The sequence below is a fragment of the Artemia franciscana genome, chromosome 7 (assembly GCF_032884065.1).
Source record: "Artemia franciscana chromosome 7, ASM3288406v1, whole genome shotgun sequence".
Taxonomy (NCBI): Eukaryota; Metazoa; Arthropoda; class Branchiopoda; order Anostraca; family Artemiidae; genus Artemia; species Artemia franciscana.
Window position 1 is genome coordinate 11,704,077 of NC_088869.1, and position 16,158 is coordinate 11,720,234.

General features: G+C 34.5%; 1 protein-coding gene across 2 annotated transcripts in view; it reads right to left on the reverse strand.

The window, feature by feature from the left end:
* LOC136028852 (centromere-associated protein E-like) overlaps positions 1–16,158 on the reverse strand; it is a 76,382-nt gene that overhangs the window by 33,086 nt on the left and 27,138 nt on the right. Inside the window, exon 2 of one of the 2 annotated variants that reach the window (XM_065706788.1) lies at positions 15,054–15,233. The gene's annotated coding sequence lies outside the window, so the exon portion shown is untranslated. Of the gene's footprint in view, positions 1–8,582; positions 8,696–15,053; positions 15,234–16,158 lie in introns of those variants that run through there. The other variant, XM_065706787.1, reaches the window with a different exon arrangement.

A 16,158-nucleotide genomic window follows, 5' to 3' on the forward strand; every position in this document is an offset into this window, starting at 1 on the left:
GATTCACACGATCCTAAGTGAACTAGAGAAACCAAATGTTTGGCTAAACCTGGTTTTAGTCGATCTCCAAAAAGCGTTTGACTTAGTTGACCACACTATCCTAATTCGTTTACTACATGATAACTTTGACATTGACCCACTCTTAGTAAATATTGTTATATCGTTCCTTTCAGACAGATTACAAGTTGTAAAATACAAAAATACCTTCTCTAACCCCCTCCCTAGGTACTGTGGAATACCTCAAGGAACCTTATTGGGACCACTGTTATTTCTTGTCATGATTAACGAAATTGGCAAGGAATTCCCCAAAGATGGAAATATGTTGATTACTTGTCGATCCTTGAAGTATGTCATAGGAGTATTAAAAGTGACCACGTTGAAATCCTAACCCAATGTTCGGATGAATCCAAGAATCTAGATATGACAGTAAATCCCACTAAATCACAGATAATGACAATCAACTTCTTGAAATCTACTCCTGCTTTTTGCGATCCGATCCCAAGCGAAATGCTAGTGAAACATGTTAAGCTTCTTGGTGTCACAATTTCTAATGATCTTAAGTGGGAAACACATGTATCCAACATTGTTAAACAAGCAAATGTTTCACTATCCATTTTTAAGCTACTAAACAAATTTAATTGTCCTAAGATACATTCCCTCCGTGTTTACTTATCCTTTATCAGGCCGTTACTGGAATATGCATGTCCGGTCTGGCATTCACAACTTTCAAATGAACTTAGTCACAAAATCGAGTCGGTCCAAAAGCGTTCGCTCAGGATCATTTACAAAGAAGGCAAAATTCCATACTCCTTCCTCCTTATAGCTGCGCACATTACCACCTTAAAAGAAAGGAGGGAAAAAATTTGCCTGCTTTTCGCTAAATCAGTCATTTCCAATCCCCGTACTGAGGACTTACTCCCTGATTTTCACAATCTCATTAGACTCCGACTCCCCCGGTCAGCATCCTTAGCAATCCCAACTTACTCTCCGATCCATGCTGTTACAGAAAGGTTTCGCAAAAGTTTTATACCCTTTATTCTGGGACACCTTAATAATAATTCGTGATTAATTGCCAAATTCCCTTTTTCCTCTATTGCCGTTTTTATTCTTTTTTTATTTAGTGCAATGTTTTTGTAATTTAATTGTTAAGTTGCCCTTTATCTTTGATGATTTTGCTTTTTTAATCCCTTTTAATTTTAAGTGTTTGACTTATTGTACTATTTTCATATTTTTTTTTCTTAGCTTTTAGTGGCATATAAAGCGAATTCGGCTCTTTAGAGCTTGTGATAGCCTTTTGCAAATAAATATTATCTCATCTTATCTTATGCATATTGAAATGAATTTTCTACATGTAATACTCTACTTGCAATAGCACTAACATGAGTAAAAATTTCCCTTTTGATGTCAATCCTCAGAAGGGAAAGGGCTTGGGATAATTGACCAGTTGTAGCAAACTCCTTTTTTAGATCTTCCCAAAAAGCTTTCAGGGAATTATCCATGACAGAACCCTTCTTTGCTATCATAGTCTGCTCACTACTAGGGAGAGGAGGAGGGATAACTTTACAGGCCGGACAGGACCATGTACATGTAAGTGACAGCATTAGTTTACTTAACAGCGTATTTTCACCAGAGGACAGGTCTAAACATTCACCACAGATCCATTTTTCACATATGTCACACTCAATGGCTAAAAACTCCTCATTTAACTCAGTAGTACATGCTGCACATTTATCATAGCCTTTAACTGGACTCGTATGTTTGCATTTGGCCTTGTTGGACTTCAAGAATTTTAGCAGCATAGGAAAAATTGTTACCTACCAGTGCATTTAAAATTTGTAGCATTACGTTATGTTGTCAGCATTGTCACAACGTATTTTTATCATGTTTGTGTGATAAGCTTTAAAGCTTACTTTATTTGGTATTAATGAATAAATAAATTACATAAGGTTTCTAGATGGTAGGCTATAACAGATTTTGGTAAAACTTTAGCTTTGTCACAAGCTGTCTAAACTGGGAACTATGCAGCATAGTTTCCATACTATAGCACTTAGAAATGCTAATTCTAGAAGTGCATCCATTTCTGGTTGACCCTTCTCCTCCATGGAGCAAAATAAAATACATAAAGTGGGCAGTGTTTTGAAGCCAAGGGGAATGTTGGGGTTGTAAAATATGAATGAAATTATATTTTAAATACTAATTCTAGTCATAACTAGTAATTTCTGTGTAGTAGGAAGTTGAAAGACAATTCAAACTACTGCATCCATTAATGCTAATATACAAGATGGTTCACTTTCAAGTTTAAATTAGCCAGTTGTTTCTGAATAATTACAACAGTAGCTATTGTGACATTGGCCTGTGGCAAAATTTAAACTGGCAAATCAGAGTTATTAGTTAACTATTATGAAAGGTAGGAAGTGCAAGGTCCAATTTTGCTTACAGGTAACATTAGCTATAGAGCAAAACATATTAGTCCATTAGCCCTGCAGACAGCAGGGCAAGGTCTGATTGGTTAAGCGTTGTTTGTTATGGTCATCATCTTTCATCATTGTAACCCTATTTTCCCCAAAATTGCAGTTAGTCAAGGGCAAGCTTCTGTGGTATTAAAAGTTTGAAGGGAGGATATTTTAGTTTCTTGTTCTTATTATTTTGTATATTTAGTTTAGTTTTTGAGTTTTTTATCATTTTGAATTACTGTATATATCTAGATTCTGATGATTGCATATTGTCTTTATGTCATTATTGATTCATATTGCCCAGCCTCAACATTTCCCTTGGCTTCAAATCCTGCCTACGTAATGCATTTTTAGTTTGTTGAAGGGGGATTTTAGAAAGCTAACAAATGGACATGCTTCTCTAATAAAGACATAGAAACAATATGTGACCATGAGAAGCAATAGATAGCTTCTATTGCTAAATTCATATTTAAGCACCTTTTGAGTTTTTAGCCAAATTAGAGTATGAGTTATCAGTCATTTTCTAACAAAATATTACTTTGTTTTCTCAGCACCATTTTCTCAGTTGTTTTAAACAGAATAATGCTACATTTTCTCAGTACCAAAATTATTTATAATAAGGTTAGGTTAGATTAGGTAAAAAAAAGTGCTTAAATTTGAATTTGCAATAGAGGTGATTATTAAGTTTTTAAAGAGTATAAAAAAGGCATCAAATGGTATGTTCACTTTATTGGTAAGTCTATAATATGAACAGTCATATATTTACCAGCTACTGGATGTCTTACCCTAGACTGCTTTTAGTCCATTAGGCCTAGCCTAATGGACAGGGTAGGCCTACCAAGAATAATCCTCTATCTTCCAACAAAAAACCATCTTTGAAACAAAAGTAAGTATCAATGCATGGACCTAATAGGGGTTACTGAGAAGGAAACATTTTAAGAAAACAGTTCTTACCACATTATATGAAGAAAAATCATAGTTTAACACATTTTCAGGGCACTTCCACAATACTTTATGCCCAACCCATTCTATGTTGGCCTAACCCAGGGGTCTCCAAACTATGGCCCGCGGGCCACATCCGGCCCGCCACATAATTTCATCCGGCCCACCAAACAAATCCCTGTGTGTTGGACTTGAAAAAAAAATATCGTACGACTGTCATTGCAGGATTATTCAAACCTGGGGCTGTTGACTGGTGGCACTCAGGCGGCTCATCCAGAGTCAGTTTCCCTCTCTCGATTGTGTGAATCACAGATACTAGTACTGGTAGGTATGTGTTGTGCATTACAAGCAATCAGTTGTGTTTAACTGTATATTGTAGGGATAAAGGACAAGTGGGGCTTCGTTGTATTCTGTGCAGTTATGTGAGATAGAGCGTGGGGGTGAGTGAACTGAGGCGTTGATAGGGTTTGATCGCTAATGACGTGTTGCAAGCAGTGTAGTCATAGGCTGTGTGGTGTGTGGTTAGGGTGCTTTTGCACTACGAGCAGAGCCGAGCAGAATGGAGCTCAGCAGCGCGGTTGGGCATTCACATGTAAGCAGAGCGGCGGCCTTCACAACAAACCTTTCACTATGGAGGATTTCGTGTGCTTTTTAACACCACATACAAGCTGTTTTTCCTGTACAAATTATTTTGTCTATTTTACCCTTATGTTTTCAGATATGGAAAATACAAAAGAAAAAGAAAAAATAACGAACAGAAAATAAATTACTTTTTTGTGAAAGCAAATAATAAAGCTTTATGCCTCACATGTAGACACAGTGTTTGCTGTTCTGAAGGAATACGATATTCGTCAGCACTATGAATCTAAACATGGCTCAAGTTATTCTCACATCACAGGAGCATAACGTACTAAAAAGTTTGAGTCATTTCAGCACAGTATGCATTCTCAACAAGCTGTTTTCAGTAAGAAAATATCAGAAAATGAAACTTCAACTAGAGCCAGTTACAAAGTTGCCTATGTGTTGGCTAAAAAAAAAAACTTTTCACTGATGGTAGTATCATAAAAGAGTGTATAGTGGAAGCAGCAGGAGAGGTATGTCCAGAAAAAGTAAACCTCTTCAAAATGATAAGTCTTGGGTCAAATACTATTGCTTGTAGAATTGAAGATTTGGGAGGTGACGTATTTCGGCCAATAAAGGAAAAAACAAAAAGCTTTTGCTGATATTCTCTTGCTTTGGATGAATCAATTGATGTGTGTGATACCTCTCACCTCTTAGTATTCATTTGTGGTGTTGATAGTGAATTTAACGTGACCCAAGAATTATAATGCGAAGATTAAACAAGCAATTGCTAATCTAAAGAATGAATTTGTAATTGTGCCAGTTGATAAAGCTAATAATAATTTTGCCATAATTTGTCAGAAGCTGTATTGTGATATCTTAAAAAGGGAGTTATGCACAACTAATGTTTATGAAAAGGTAAATATAGAGGATGAGAATTTAATTGAAAAGACTGAAGAAATACTTTTTAAAAATTTTAATATTAAAATAAATGACAATGATAAAAAGTTCCCTTTCCTATATTGGACTGTAAAATTTCATAAGAATCCCCCTAAACCACGGTTTATTGCTGGAGCAGCTAAATGTCCAACCCGCATTGCTGCTACTGACCTCTCTTTAATTTTAAAGGAAATTGTAAATAAACTTAAAACCTATTGTTCTGGTATTAAAAAATTTTCGAATTTTAATCCATATTGGAGTGTTAATAATTCACTGCAGGTGATAGATTCTTTAACAATGGTTTCAGCTAAAAGAATTGAGTCTTTCGATTTTGCAACAATGTATACTAATTTATCACTTAATGTAGTGTTTGATAATTTAAAAACTGTTATCAAGAAATCTTTCCTCTTATCTAGTAAAAGGTTCTTAAAAATAGACATTTATAATAAAAAAGCTATATGGACAAACTGCTTTAATACTACAGTTAACTTGAGATGTTACAGCTTGGATATGATTTTTGAGTTATTGGAATTTGTTTTATACAATACTTATATAAGATTTAGGGGTGATTTGTACAAGCAAATTATGGGAATTCCCATGGGGGGGAATGCCAGCCCATTTATAGCTGACTTGTTTTTAAGTCAACTAGAATATAAATATATGATGGATAAGAATAATCCAATTAATTTAAAACATAGTTTGTCAAATAATAAAAGATATTTAGATGATATTTTGGTCTTAAATTGTAAGGATTTCATTGATATTTCTAAAAATATATATCCATCAGAGCTTATTCTTGAGCCTAGTCATGAAGATCATTTCTTAGATTTAAATATTAATATTTGTGATAATAATAAATTAAGTTTTAAAATGTATTATAAAACGGATGATTTTGATTTTGAAGTGATTAGTTTCCCATTCCCTGAAAGTAATATACACTCAAATATCACATATTCAGCGTTTTTCTCACAGTTACTTCGTTATGCAAGGATTTGTAGTAATTATATTGATTTTAAAAATAGATGTAAAATCTTAAGCCAAAAATTGATATCAAGAGGTTTTTCTGCAAATAAATTAACTTGGCAATTTAAAAAATTTAGTTTTCATTATAACGAACTTTTAAATAAATATCAAAAGAATTATCTAGAAATACTTAAAGAAATTTTCAACTAATTTCGGAGGTTCGAGAAATGTTGTCACAGCGCCATTTATTTTGAATTGTGTTTCTAATTGAGTGGATTTTCTTAAAAATTAGCCACATGGTAAAGATGAATTCTATAATTGTTTAGTTCATTCAGGTTTTTTGCAATGTGTTAATATTTGTGATTTGGTAAAATTTATAATATTTAGTTTACCTATTGTTGCTAAAGGGAGGGATATATTAACAGGATAAGCTTGTTTTGGTTTTACTTGGTTGTTTTACATTTGCTGTTTTTTTTTCATGGGCATGTATTTTGGGGGTGATACCTGACGCGGGGATGCCATGGATATTCTGTGGTAGCCACAACACTGTGCTGGGTAGAGAATTTAGAGTGGCGAAACCCTATATAGGCCAGTGTATTCTCCTGATGAGCCCTTATGTTGGGTGTTGCCTCTGAATTATTTGTCTATATTATTTTTTCTATTGTTTGGTAAATGACGACTTATACTTATTGACGACATGACTGCCTGTCCATGGATTATTCTTTATGGTTGATTGTGTGTGGCTATGCTGTTTGACCTATGTGATTGTATGGATGAGTAGGGTTAAGGCCTCATTCAAGTGCTGGTCTGTATTAGTCACTAATTTAGGAAAACAGTCTTCCTTTTCTCCTTCTATCTCTCTTTTTTTTTTTTTTTTTTTTTTTTTTTTTTTTTTTTTTTTTTTTTTTTTTTTTGTGTTTGTGCTGTTGCATTGGTGATTTCTCTTTTCATGATATCTTGTGTCATGAAACCGGTTGTTTCTGTGATTAATTTCATTAGATCTTATGCACTCAACCATTGCCAGTTCCATGATTTCTTGAAAGAAATTGATTTGGAGTTTGTTGACTTGCCTTATTATACAGCAGTTAGATGGCTTAGTTGTGGAAAGATTTTGCTGCATTTCTTTGAGCTCAGATCACAAATTGATTTATTTCTCACAGAGAAAAATAAAAACAAACCTCAGCCATTATTATCAGATTATGAATGGATTTGGAAATTGGCATTTTTTGCAGATATGACAAGTCATATGAATCACTTGAATCTGAAATTGCAAGGCAAAACAAATTTGATCATTGACTACTTTGTTCATGTCAAGGCATTCATAGCAATACTTGCGCTAATTGAAGGCCAGGTGAAAGTTAAGAATTTTGCTCATTTTCCATGTTGTAAAAAATTTCATGCACAAAGTAAAGTTGAATTTCCTTCTTCATTTGCAAATGAAATAATTTCAGATTTTAAAAGCAGTTTCAGAAGCGATTTGCTGACCTTGATGCAAAAAGAAAAAAAAATCAGGCTCTTTCATAATCCATTTGACTGCAATGCTGAAAATCTTCCAACTCTATTTCAAATGGAAATGTCTGCAGCCAGATCAGTTTCCAAATTTGATAAAGTTTGCTTGTAGTTTTGTGTCCATTTTTGGTACAACATACTTGCGTGAACAAACATTTTCCAAGATGAAGTATGTGAAATCTAACTATCGAGCAAATTTGTCTGATGATCATTTGAATTCTCTTCTTACTATTGGCTCATCTAATCTGGAACCTGATTTTAATTAAATTTTAAAGTCAAAACAACAGTATCATTTGTCACACTAATTTTGTTGCATAAAACTAAAGGCAGGAGTCTATTTAGTTTACCCTGATTTTTTCCAACAAGATATGTTTTAATTTTTTATGTTTATACTCTAATATTTGAGGAAATTAAATTAATGGCACTGATTTGTTTTATTCTCTCTCATTTTTTATCCCTTTGGCCCGCATGAATATGGGAAATATATAATATGGCCTTTACATTGAAAAGTTTGGAGACCCCTGGCCTAACCTATCCTAAATTAGGATTTTATAGTGAATTAGTTATTGGAGAGGTGATTAGCTACCTGAGTTGGCAACTGGATGTCTTAACCTAGACTGTTTTTGTTAGAAGAGTAGCCTAGGTCTAGCCTAGCTTAATACCATTATTCTTACCAAGAAGAACCTAATTCTTCACCTTCTAACAAAAAACATCTTCTAAACAAAATTAAGTGTCAATGCATGGGCCTAATAAGGGTTACTGAAAAGAAAACATGTTCAGAAAACAATTCTTAGGCTACTTCACTATATTTAGAGAAATTGTGGGCCTAGTTTGACACATTTTCAGGGAACTTCCACTATGCTTTACACCCAACCCATTTTATATAGCCTAAATGAGGACTAGCCTATTTGCCATTTGTTTTCCTGTTTCTTGATATAATCACAATTGATTTAGGCTAATTTACAAGTAGGCTATTAAGTTGAAACAAGAGTGACAATTTGGAGGAAAAAATATAATTTGGGCTAGGCTATACATTTTCACATTAGAGGAATGGGGGTAAAGGAAATTGGAAGTGGCCTAGCAATGTGTTAGGCTATCACAGTTTTTCTGTAGTCTTATCTAGGCTAGGCCTATTATGAAGTTAGAATTGTTTTCAAGACATGTTTCGTTTAAAATAACTTTAATTATGCATTAATACCCAAAAGTAAAACTTACCGTATCCCTATTTTTGCTTCACTCTTTTCAATTCTCCCCAGACTAATTTTAATTCAGTTTATCTGTGATCACACTTCGTTGACAGATTAAAATTCAAAATTCAAATAATAAACAAACAGAAAAAGAAAAGAATAATTGTTAGAATTAGCTGTCGCTGAACTCGAAGACTTGAGCCGATGAAATCATGCAAGTAAACTTCAAACTGACAAAACTATTGCTTCTCCTGTTATAAAACATACATATATAGACAGGTTCAAATAAACAGACTAATGATGATTTTCTACACTAATAGGTTAATATTAAAATAACACTTTACTGAAAGCCCAAAGACCACACTGGTATGTTTTCAGGATCGGATAAAGGGCGATTGGGCCCAATCGGGCCCCGCGTTAGAAAGGACTCCTCACTGCCATCAAAATGAACAATTGTTTTCGAAATTGCAAAATAGTCTTAACAATCCAGTAAGCGTTAATTCTGGAAAGAGATCCTAAAACTAAAACCATTTGATATCAAGAAAGAATCAGGAGAGATAAAATATTTTAGCAATAACGTCGATTGGAAGTGAAGAAGCAAGGGAATCAAATTTTCAAACAATTTTAGAAAAATTTACGTAAAAAACTTAGAGGCATGCAGATTCATACATTAATGTTCGGGGATGTAAATTTCAAAAGGTATTTTCAGCAGTTTTATAACGTAAATTAACGCACTTAAGAAAATGACAATTACAAGACTCGAAGAACGAAATTAAAGAACAAAGAAACATGCGGTCAAAAGATAAGTGGCAGCAAGAATTACAACAACTCAAAAATGAAAGGAAAGAACGAAAAAAATACGCTTACAAGACAAGTGACAATAAAAATCAGAACGAATCAAAAATTAAAATGATAGACAAAAGAAAACAAGGAAAGACAAGAGCCTAGAGCTCATATGGCATGAGTTCTAGCAAAATTCTAAAAAAAAACTCAGAGGTTAAAATACCGGTCGGGATTTAAAATAAGAGCTCTGAGCTACGAAGTCCTTCTAAATATCAAAATTCCTTAAGATCCAATCACAAACTCATAAGTTAAAAATACCACATTTTTTCTCTTCCTTTAGCCCCCCGGATGGGCGAATTGGGGGAAAAACTTTATTAAGTCAATTTATGCAGGTCCCTGAAACACCTTCAAATTTTCATTTTCCTAGCTCGTCCAGAAGCACCAAACTGCCAAAGGACTGGACCCCCCCCCCAACTAGCTCCCCCAAAGAGAGCGGATCCAGTACAGTTATGTCAATCATGCATCTAAAAAAATTTTTATTCTACCCACCAAGTTTCATCCAGATCTCTCCACTCTAGGCTTTTTTCAATATGTCCGGTTTCCCCTTCAACTCCCCCCAATGGCACCAGATCTGGTCGGCATTTAACATGAGAATTTTGAGACATGTGCTTCTTCAAAATATTAAATTTCATTACGATCCGGTCACCCGTTCTTAAGTTAAAAATACCTCGATTTCTCTAATTTTCCCAAATTAACACCACCACCCCCAACTCTCCCAAAGAGAGCGGATCTGTTCTAATTATGTCAATCATGTATCTAGGACTTGTGATTATTCTTCCCATCAAGCTTCATCCCGCTCTCTACACTCTAAGCGTTTTCCAGGATTTCTGGTTTCCAAGACTTTCGTTTCCCCCCTCAAACCCTTTATGTCCCTGGATCCAATTCCAATTGAAAATTTAGTATCTGAGACACAAGATCTTTCTATATATCAAGTTTCATTAAGATCCAATCACCATTCGTAAGATAAAGTTACCTCAATTTTCACGTTTTCTAATATTACCGTTTCCCTCCCCCCTTCAACTGTCCAAATGTCACCAAATCTGGTCGGGATTCAAAATAAGAGCTCTGAAGAACAAGATTAATCTAAACATCAAATTTCATTAAAATCTGATCACCTGTTCGTAAGTTACAAATACCTCATTTTTCAAATTACCAGCCCCCCCTCGAATCCCCAAAGAGAGTGGATCCCGTCTGGTTATGTCAGTCATGCAACTTGGTCTTGTGCTTATTTTTCCCACTAAGTTTCATCCCGATCTCTCCACTCTATGCCTTTTTTAAGATTTCCTGTCCCCCCTCCCCAAACTCCCCCCCAGAGGCACTGGATCAGGTCAGGATTCAAGATAAGAGATCTGTGTTACGAGGTCCTTCTAAATTTGAAATTTCATTAAGATTTGATCACTCCTTCGTAAGTTAAAAATGCCTCATTTTTTCTATTTTCAAAATTACCCCTCCCCCCAACTCCCGCAAAGAGACCCAATCAATTCAGGGTATTTCAATCACGTATCTAGGATCTGTGCTTATTTTTCCACCAAGTTTCATCCCGAAGCCTCCACTCTAAGCGTTTTCCAAGATTTTAGGTTTCCCCCTCCAAATTCCCCCAATGTCACCGAATCTAGTCGGCATTTAAAAAACGAGCGTTGCGATCCAATATTCTTCTAAATAACAGATTTCATTAAGATCCGATCATCCTTTCGTAAGTTGAAAATACCTAATTTTCTCTAATTTGTTCGAATTAACCGTCCCCCTCTATTCCCCCCCCCCAGATGGTCGAATCGGGGAAGCGACTATTTCTAATTTAATCTGGTCTGGTCCCTGAAAAGCCTGCCAAATTTCATTGTCCTAGCTGATCTGGAAGTGCCTGAACTAGCAAAACGAGGACCGACAGACCAACAGAATTTGCGATTGCTATATGTCACTTGGTAAATACCAAGTGCCATAAATACGGGGTTAGAAGATATACAAAAGTGAGAACAAAGAAACATGCAATTAGAAGATAAGTGGCAGCAAGAAATACGAGCAACAGCAGGAATTAGAACGTGTCACATATGAAAGTGAAGAACAAAGGATTAAAAGGTTTGCAGACACGCAATAGCGATTATCGAAACGTGCCAAAAATGACAAGGAAGAAGAAAGAATTTTGCTGTTAGAAGATAAACGACACTGAGTATCAGAAAAAGTAAAAAATGAAAGTGAAAAAGAAATAAATATTACGTTAGAAGAACAACGTCATTGCAATCTTTGACGACAAAAAACTGTAGTGCAAAACCCAGTGTGGTGTAAACCTACAAAAGCGCAATTAACTACATTAGTGTTAATGACACGTCATTGGGACCCTTCAACGTTTTATGTGTATGTATTCACTGTGGAGTCTCTCATTTCCCTGCAGAAAAAGCAGTCAAAAAGGGTGATTTTTTCGAGGTTGGTGACTGCTTAGTCAAAAAGTATTTCCACCTCAACAATTTCCAAATGAATTGGTTTGGCCTGTTATAGAATATCATTTGCTGGTGTCTTCTGGAAGAAATATAGCTAGGCAAAATTAACTTTGCCAGTGATCACATAAAAATGCGAGAAATAAAAGATGACTTAAATTAAACTGTTGCTTCACTATGTTAATAGTCTTGGATAGAAGACAATTTACAATGAGAATCAACATATAATAGCCTGCCGCGGAGCTGTTGGTGTCTCAATACTATGGTTTCTCAGTATAAAATCTAAAGCCATTCACACTGGTTTTCTTTGGAAGATTGTATTTGCTTTAACCCGTTTAGTTCATTAACTCGGAGTATGTTTTGGAATATTAGCCTTCCTAGCCGAGTGGCTGGCGCGCCAGATTTAGAATCTTTGTCTGAAGGGCGGGGGTTCGATTCTTAGTTGGTTTTGCTGGTTATTTGGTTTAGTATTGGGCTCAGTGATGTGACTCTGTGAGCTCAGCCAGAGGCGACCCAACTCTAAATGGACCTAGCCTATTTTCCATGTGTTGTTCTCTTTTTGATATAATCATAATTGATTTAATTTACAATTATCAAAATTAAACAAGAGTGAAACATTGACGAAAATATAATTATGGCTTTGTATTTAAACATTTTGGTTCGGAGGGGGGAGGTAGAGCAAATAACAGTGTTTTCAATTAAGAATGGTACTAGACCTTAAAATTTTTATTTGAGTGAGCCTTCTTTTTATAAATATGACTAATCGTAAGATAACATCACGCAGAGGAAAACAAAATAAGCAAGCTTGATGATCCTTCTCTGGAAAAATAGAAAATCTGTATCATCATTATAATTCTCAAACAGAATTAAACTTGTTGCAAAATCGTGGCTGCAGCGGAGAACTTGTATTTGTATACAACCAAACCCCCCCTCCCCCTCACTGCCCATCATTTTCCAAAACACGTCTAATCGAAATTTTGAGTTTTGCCTTTTGTTATTAAGCAAAAACAATATCATAGTCAGTGTAATAGCGCTGCCTGAGTAAAGAGGTATTGGGGCACAATGTATTGTTCGTTCGTTTATTATTTTTTTTTTTAGACCAATGCACTTGGTGTAGAAGAGGGTGGTAAGCTATGTCCTACAGGTATGTGAGGTTTTCATGGAATGGGTGGTCGTCTAAACTTTGGATAGGGCTCATTTGATTGGAAATTAGAAATTATAATGCTCTTCTTAAGAGTTAAAAGTAAATTGAGGGTGACCAGCCCCCTCCCACGACCATCATTTTCCAGACAAACTTCCAATAAAATTCTGAGATGTCTACTTTTATCAGCATTGTCGAAAGATCTTGTAACTATGCCTTTGGGGACGTCAACTACCTCGCAGCCAACAGCCCCAGAACAAGGGCTGTAAATAAAGTAATTTGTTCTCTGTTTACGTATAGTATATGTTATTGAGAAAGGTTTGCATGTTTGACCTTTACTTTCCAAAATGGCAAAGGGCATTCAGGTGAGTTTTTCAGAAAAGGTTGAGGGAAGTGGGGAACAAAACCAAACATACTGTGGGTAAACAGATTATGAAAAGGGTGTAACTCAGGAATGATTGAGTATATTAATTTGAAACTTTCAGGAAATGATAAAGGGAGATGATCAATTGACCAAAAAGGTAATATGCATATGCATACGCTACTACTACTACTACAATTACCACCACTGCTACTGCTTTCATTACTACTACTACTAAAACCACTTACTACATTTAAAATATTGAAGGGAAATTGGAACTAAATCAAAAGACACTATGTACATGTACACTGTCAAAAGAGTATGTCAAGAATGAATTTGAGGATCAAGTTGGAAGTTTTAGAAAATGCTTAAAGGATACATTTACTATTGCTACTGCTCCTGCTACTTCAACTACTACATCTAAGGATATCAGCAATGTCCTAGCAGCGTATCATTGTATTAATCTGAAAATTCCAGAACTTGATGAGAATGAGGTTCAAATAACCAAAAGGGAATCAATATACAATTCATTCTACCACTACAGTAACTGTAACTAATAACATTAAGGTTATTAAGGTGAAACTCTTAGGTTAGGGGGAGTCTCAATCAACAAAAACTATATGTATCCAGTTTATCAAAAGGGTATATAAGCAATGTCACAGGCAGCGCTATTTTGCAATAGCTAGCAATATCATTCAAACTTTCAAAGGGGCTAATTAGATTCAAGGCTTAAAAGTTCTAGTGCCCTTTTTAAGAGGATGAAGAGATTGGAGGCCAAGCAGCCCTCATCCCAAACCCATTCATTTTCCATAGTAGAACAGTCTAGCAGCTATTTCTCTAGAGATATTGGGTTTGTCAACCCCCTCCATTATGCATTTGGTTCATTATGCTTTAAAAATAATGTTCCTTTAAAAGTAAATCAAAATACACTGTGTGTATGGTTGCCAGTAAGAAAACTCAGCAATATATCGACAACAACTGGAGGTATTAGTTTGGTACTTTCGGGGCTACTACTATTACTACATCTTCTCTTATAGTTTAAATATATCAAAAGAGTGTAAGTGTATCCAGGTTTTCAAAGAGCATAGATAGAATTTCTTCGGAATGATAATAAGTTTTATTTCTCAGGTTAATTTGAGGAGGTAGAAACCTAAATGACACAATACTATTTGTGTTAGGATTGAAAATTGTTGAAAAATTGTTGAAGCATGCCAAACCAAGGATTCTTGTAGAAAAAAAACAAAAGAAATAAAGTACCATTTTTTCAACGAAAATGACTATGCCAATAAAAACGAGCAGAAATTAATTAAAAAAACTTTGTCAACGAATCAAATTTTTAAAAGATAATATAAGATAATATTTATTTTCAGAAGACTATCACAAGCTCTATATTGCGGAATTCGCTTTATATGTCAGTAAAAGCTAAAAAAAAAAAATTCAAATCAGTACTTTAAGTCAAACATTTAAAATTAAAAAGAATTTAAAAGGACAAAATCCTCAAAGATAAAAGGCAAATCAGTAAGGAAAAGTAAAGAGCTCCACTAAACTGATTATGAGCAGAAATAAAATAAAGCTGACAATGGGAAAAGCAATCTGTATTAAGATCTATACCGCATTTTTCTAATGATTGCCCTTAAGCTTTGTTGCTCCAGAGGCTCGAGCGATTTTTGTGTGCCATTGTGCATTCATCCCAAATAATAAGTTTGCATTGCTGCAATACTTTACCTATCCCAGATGATTTGGAAATACTGCACGTGGGAATTTCTGTAGAATACAAATTCAGAGGCAATTTCAAAGTGGAGTGAGCAGTTCTTCCACCAGGCAGCAACGTTGCAGCTATTCCAGACGTGGATTCAGGGCTCTTTGTTGCACGTTGGATTCCATAAAATAAACACGTTGACCATTCTGTAAATGTACCGCTAAGGGAACAATAGCTGGACTATATATATATATATATATATATATATATATATATATATATATATATATATATAATATATATATATATATATATATATATATATATATATATATATATATATATATATGTATATATATATATATATATATATATATATATATATATATATATATATATATATATATATATATACATACATATAATATATATATATATATATATATATATATATATATATATATATATATATATATATATATATATATATATATATATATATATATATATATATATATATATATATATAAATAAGTTGTCTGTGTGTGTGTGTGTGTTTCTGTGTCGAGTGACGTCATATTTGTGTGTCGACTGACGTCATGAAGTTAGTTGTCGTCATATTTGTTATGACGATGACGTCATTAAAGGTATTTAAGACATTTGTTCACGGAAAAATTTTTAACTGTAAAATGACCGAAGAACCTACAATGGCAACAGCCGAGGAAGTTGCTCAAAGAGTCTATGCCAAAAAACTTGCTGCTGATAGAGAAAGTAAGAAAAGAGCGTGCAGAGGAATCACAAGAACAGCAAGAAAACAGGCTTGCGACTGATAGAGAAAGTAAGAAAAGAAAGCGTGCCGCGGAAACACAAGAACAGCAAGAAAACAGGCTTGCGGCTAAAGAACGCAAAACCGCGCAGTTAGATGAAAATCCACCTGGACAGCGAGAGTCAAAACATATCAAAACTAAAAATGATAGCGATGATGATTGGGTTTGGGATTTTGAATTGGATATGGTCATCAATGCCTACCTGATTTAAGTTAAAAAAAAACAAAGGTTCGGCGATATGTACCTCGTAGTGACGCTGAAAAATAAAGAAGAAAAAGAAAACTGAAAAAAGAAAAAAAGGTAA